General features: G+C 53.3%; 1 long non-coding RNA gene across 2 annotated transcripts; it reads left to right on the top strand.

The window, feature by feature from the left end:
- Positions 1-246: 246 nt before the first annotated feature.
- Positions 247-2,213, top strand: LOC128088162 (uncharacterized). 2 transcript variants are annotated; one of them, XR_008210171.1, is made up of 3 exons: positions 247-684; positions 1,228-1,357; positions 2,086-2,213. It is a non-coding gene; the product is annotated as an uncharacterized LOC128088162 (long non-coding RNA). The 2 variants fall into 2 exon arrangements; XR_008210170.1 differs by having other exon boundaries at positions 1,137-1,357.
- The last annotated feature ends 3,754 nt before the right edge of the window (positions 2,214-5,967 follow it).

Genomic DNA, 5,967 nt, shown 5'->3' with positions numbered 1-5,967 from the left:
AGCAGGGCCACGGGGCGCTGGGCTGCTCTGTGCGTCGCTCCTGAAGGATTTATCCCCTCGGAGGGAAAGAGCCTTTTGGAAATTTATCCCCGGCTCTTCACAGCAGCACAAGTGGGAGATGAGGCGCCGTATTTTTTCCGCTGGGATATTTATGGCTTTCGTCGTACATCCCAGCAACGATGTGTGGGAAATGCCTCCTGGGAGCTCGGCGGTCAGTCTGTCAGCTGGGATGCTCCTGGGCTCGGGGCGGAGGGATGGCAGCCAGGAGAGGAGCTTGTGGTGCTCGGGGCACCCGGCACAGCTCTGTGCCACCTCCCAGCAGCTCCGCCTGTGCATTGGTGCCAGTAACCTGCCCAGCAGTGCTGTGAGCGCAGAGGCACATAAAGCCCACGTATGTAATTAAGGTGGCAAGAGGCATTTCGTTAATTAACGGCTATTATTTGTTAACATCAAGCCGTAAGTGCAAAGCTCAACTCTAGCTGTGAAGCAATAAGCGCAGCCTGAGCAACAACAGTAACAAGCCAACAAAGTAATTGGGTCGTTATTTCCACGATATCTTAAAAGTTTAACAAGATTTTCTTGTTTTAAACATTCACATTCCAGAGCGTGGAAGGGAAAGCACTGCCTGCACGGAGGGAACGATGTAAAAATCATTGGAAACAGAGCAGGGCTGCAGGTGATGGGGTGGGTTTTCTGCTGAGCACGGAGCTGAGCCCCACTCACAGCCAGGTGTGGGTCGGGGCTGCGGCGTGCCGTGCTGGTTGTGCACAGGGATGGTGGGCAGGGGAGGCACGGGCAGCTAGCTCTTGTTCTGCTATGTTTAGGAGGTGAGCTCGTTTGAGTGAGGATGGTTTTCCTCTTTGTTACTAACGAGGTGCCTTTCTGCAGGGTCCTGGTGGGCTCTGTGTTAGCAGAGGGATCGTGTCGAGCACCAGGAGGGGGTCCCAGCACCAGGGTCAGGCACGGATGGATCCCCGTGCAGTTTGATAAGAGAGGAAGACGTTTAATCTGCTTTCCAGGGTAGATTAAGAGCCCCCGTAGACTGTAGCTATGCAACAGCGTGCGTCTGACAGTGCAGAGCTCTGAGCAAAGGTGTAGCTGTTGTGATAAAACAACTGCCTGCATTTCATTAACAGTGCCAAAGTGTCATTAAACAATGGAGGGCTCTAAATAAATAACCCTGTGACTGCTTGCCATGCAGCGTGAGTCAGGAGGAGACCGCTGCAGCTGTGCCTGTGTACCCACATAGCTCAGGGCAGAGGGAAAGTGCAGGGGGGTCGCACACCCACCTGAAGGGCCGGACCAGCAGCTCAGATTGCTGTTTCCACGAGAAGGAATCAGGCCACTTTGCAAGCAGGTGTGTTAACTCAGATCTGCAGGAGAGGAGCATTTGCTGTGAACACAGCTCGTATCTGTGCAGACAGTGTTGGCAGGAGCTCTGCCTGGCTGCCCGCCTGGCTGGAGGCTTGTGTGTACCTAGGAAATGGCTTGCCAGCTCTAACCTATTCATTCAAAGTCAGCCTTCAGTTAGAGCTCACACCCTTTCCTCCAGAAAAGATTCATGTGCTGTTACTCATTTACTACTATGGCCTTTTTTTGGCATCGCCCTGGAACGCGGGCCGGCCGGCTGGAGGGGCAGGCAGCCCCAGCTGCTGGGGGAGGAGCCCTGGTGGCACTCAGTGTGATGAGTTGGGACCCTGCAGCTCGGGTCCGTGACACTGCTGATTCTATTAATTTATGGGATAACTCGTCCTTTGGGAGAGTTCCTGCCTAATCTCCATTAGTTAGAGATTGCTTTATCCTTTGCAGCAAGGAATTTTCATCCATTTACTCTCTAAGCTTTCTTAAAGTTTATCCGTGTGATTCTGGATATCGTTTATTTCAATTTGTCTTTCTTTACTCCTTGTTCCAAACCCGCTGCACCTCGGCCTCAGGAATGTCCTGGGGAGTAAGCAGTCGGGTCTGCAGGTGAATTCTCCCTCCACCTATAAATACAGATTCTTTTGACAGTTTTGTTTTATTCCACCCAAAATTGCCAAAGTACACTCAGAGCCTGTTCCCTCACTGTATTTTCTTTTTACATAGGAAATGCCGAAGGCAGCTGACAAAAACTTCTCGTATAATTGCAGCTTTATTTTGCCAAATTCTGAGCCGTCATTTGCTGCCAGCAGTCCCACCTCTTCCATCCAGGAGCTGGTGACATTGATGGAGCTGCAGGTGTGGGGTTGGGTGGAGGAGGGGTTTGGGTTGGGATTGGGGTTAGGGATGGGGATGGGGTTGGGGTTGAGGTTAGGACATTGTGGTTGGGGTTGGGTTAGGATGTTATGGTTGGGGTTGGGCTTTAGGAATTAGGGTTATCTTTAGGGCTAGGGTTGGGTTAGGGTGAGGGTTAGAATGGTAGTGTGGGGACGGATGCAGAAATCCTTGATTTCTCCCAGGGAATGGGAGGCTGAAAAATGTCACCTGAGACTTACTAAAGGATTTACTTTTCCTGAACCTGTGGTCTGAGTGCTAAAGCAAACCTTGGGCTTTGTTCCTTCTCTTCCTTTTTTTCTCACAAGTCAATTGGAAGGAAAGGTTCACATAAACCCTTTCCCCTCGGAGACGTTGCCTCCCTCTCTGGTGCCACTGAAGGAGGACCCTGCTTGTGGGTCGGCCCCAGCCCAGCTCCACAGGACAGGAGCAGCGCAGTGTGGCAGCTGCTGGGATGCAGTGGGTTTGGGGCAAACCAGCTCAGTGCCCATTTCCTCTGGTGAGGAGGTGAAGAACATCCATAGGACACTTGGATCTCTGTGAATGCAAGGTGCTGCATAAAGGCAGGGTTTTACTGCTGCCCCGGGATAAACTGGGATGGCAACCATTTCTTTCTTTGCAGCTATCAAAGTCTCAGTGCAGGGGGGACGTGGCAACTCTCCGTCAATTAAAGCGGCGGTGCAGGAGGTGGAAGCTGGCTGTGGTTTATCTCAGCAGTTGGTGGCTGAGTTCTGGGCATGCTGCTGTGGGGTGGCACCACTCCTAGAGGGGTTCTGGGGATGCTCTGCCCCAATCCTGTGTGCTGTGCGCTCTGAACAGGCAGCAAAGTGGGGAACGTGGACGGGGCTCAGCTCTCGTGGGGCTTTGTCTGCAGCTCACCACGTCCCAGAGCAGCACAGCCTCCATCTCCCTGATGCTCAGCACAAGGGGACGGCGCTGGGGGTCGTTTGTCTTCTGAGAATCAGATAAAAAAGGAGTTGGGAGGAGGATGCAAAAAAAAAAAAAAAAAAAGGAAAAAAAGAAAAAAAAAAGCCAACAAAAACCAACAGTAAACGCATCAAATAATAATAAAAACCCACCCTTTTCTTTGAGCCTGAATGTATGCTGGTGCAGTGCTTAGGGGATTAATCTCTTAAAAAATAAGTGCCATGTGAGTAGACAGGCAGTGATTAAGGTTTTAACTGATCAGTCTGCGTCTGACAGTGAACCAGCTATTATCTTAACGGAATCAAACGAACATTCAGAGCCTCCGCTCAGCCCCAAACATGAAAGGAGATGTCATCTGCTGGCAGTTGGCAAGCCGCAGGGGAAGGGAGAGAGAAAGGAGGGAAGGAAAGCGAAATGGGTGAGAAAAGGAGGAGAGGCAGGGGCAGAGCACGGAGCGGAGGGGACGGAGGGGAAGGGTAGGGGTAAATAAAGGGAAACTGCAGGGAGAAAAAGGAGAAGGGAGCAGAGCGGAGGCCCGAAGCAATGCTAATTCCATCTCCCATTTCTCTCCTCCCCACTCCTGCACAAGTCGGAAGCTGTTCCCTGGACGAGCTGGGCAGCCTGCAGCCCGCGCCACGCTTTTCCCACCGCGCTGCTGCCCGCCCTGAGGTCTGCTCCAGCACAGGGAGGTCTGGCACTCTTGAACCTGAGGTCAAAAACAAGAGGGAGGAAAAGAATGGCCTTCAGGCCAGAGGAAGAAACCAGGGCAACCAGGCTCTTAACGTGATAAAAGGGCTTTATCTCAAAGCACTTAAACAAAACACACAAGCCTGAGAGAAGAGGCTCTGTCAAGTATCCGCCGGGGACACGGGGAAATTGCAAATCCCCGCAGGACAGAGGGGCTCTTTCTTCACAGTGTGCAGAGCCAGGAGCTGGGGCTGGGCAGGTGACGGGTGCTGGGGAAGGGATGCGTGGGGGGTTTCCCATTTGCAGTGGTGCACGGGCACGGATCAGACTGTGAGCTGTTGGAGAATAGATCGAGGGCACGGGGAGCGGGCAGCAGTGCTGGAGAGGGGCAGGAGGGAACGGCAGGTGGGACGTCCAGCAGCAGGTGGGCATGGCCCCATCCCCTGTGTTTGGGGTGTCAGTGTAAATCAGCGCCACCTCTGTGCTTGGTGGGTGGTTGGGTGCAGTTTGCAGGGTTTGGAGGGGAGGCTTGCTGGCCCCTTACAGGATGCTACAGGGAGGATCGTGCCGTGGAAAGTACTGGGTTTTTCCCAGGTGCCTGGGCAGGAAGCTGCACCATCCCAGGGTCTCTGGGCTGCAGGTCCCAGCTCCTCCCCAGCCAATCTGCTTTCCCCAGGGGCTGAGGGAAGGGCACAGCTTTACTTGTGGTGCCTGCTCCGAAGGGTTGGGCTCTTTGCTCCGGCTCATCTTGTCCCTCATCCCTTTGGGGCTCAGCCCCATCCCTCCCCATTTCTCCTTGACATGCCATGCTTTGTGCCAGCAGTCCCCACCTTTGAAGAGAAGCCTTGCCCTGGCTGTATGCTGCTCTCCCTCTGGCTCTGTGTTCTTCAGCCTTTCTTTGGGGCATGTCCTCATCCCTTATGGGTGTCCACGGTGTCCTTTCCCTGCCGTGGCTCAGTGAGGACCGTGTGGAGCTCCCAGCCATGAATTTCCCCCACACTGCTGCCAGGCTGTTATTGCTGTGCGCTCCCTCCCGACTCCATCTGTCTGCATGGTGCTACTGCTCCGTGCCAAGAGGGCTCTGGGACCGCTGGGGTCACGGCTGCCCCATTACGGGGCGAGATTTATCATTGGCAGGTGTGCTGCGGGATGGTATATTATCCAGGATTATGAACTGTAACAGGATAATCTCTCTAATGTAATTCAAGCTCTCGACATGGCTTATGGCTCCTTAATGTACCTCAGACTGAAGAATTACAAGAACATTTTCCCCCCTCCCTACCTTGTCAGCTCCTAAATGATTTAGGCAATCGCCTGAAGCCAGATCTTGGCCTCCAGTCATAACTCAGAGCAGTTCAGTAAATATGATGGGGAAGGAGTTTTCCTGCCTTGGCTCTTTCTTCCTTCCGCCCTTGCGGTGCTGCTGCTCTGCTCCCTGCGGAGCATTCAGGAGGGACCCGAAGCTGGGCTGTTGGGCACAGGGCTGCTGTGGGGGGGATCGTGCCGTGGTTTCAGACCATGGGGTTGTGCCCATTTCAGCAGCACCTCCCTTTTTGAGCCTTTAGTGGGTTGGTAACACATCAACCAACGTGTGTCCAGGCTTCACTCTGTGCCCCTGCTAAGCCAAAGGAGCATTTCCCATCTTCATCTAATTGACTTTTAATTCTGGTCGTTGCTTTGACCTTAAAGGTGGAGTTTGTGAGGCTGATTTTGGGGCAGGTTCATCCCCACCCGGACACCAAAAAGGTGAGCAGCATGACCAGCACCCCAGGGTCCCACAGCGACCAACTGGCCTCAGTCCGGCCTCCATGAGCTCAGTGACAAATAAACCTTGTAAAAAGAGAGGAAAAAGGGGGAGAAAAGCAGAGATTAAGAACAGGAACTGCAGGGATATGGCTTCCACTTGGTGACTGAGTTAAAATAAACATCAGATATGCAGAGCAGGGCTGGGAGCCTGCCATGGCACGGGGAAAAAATTAACACAGGGAAATGTATGTGTCCTTTAGCATGGCTGGTTATGGGCCTGGCTGCCTGGTGCTAATGTGAGCGTGGCAGAGGTGTGATGTGCCGAGCGGTGGCTGCAGGGGAAGGAAAAGGGGA

The sequence above is a fragment of the Tympanuchus pallidicinctus genome, unplaced genomic scaffold (assembly GCF_026119805.1).
Source record: "Tympanuchus pallidicinctus isolate F22 unplaced genomic scaffold, pur_lepc_1.0 scaffold32, whole genome shotgun sequence".
In the NCBI taxonomy this organism is placed as follows: Eukaryota; Metazoa; Chordata; class Aves; order Galliformes; family Phasianidae; genus Tympanuchus; species Tympanuchus pallidicinctus.
The sequence above is the reverse complement of the archived record's forward strand: the minus strand, read 5'-3'. Positions and strand labels throughout refer to the sequence as shown.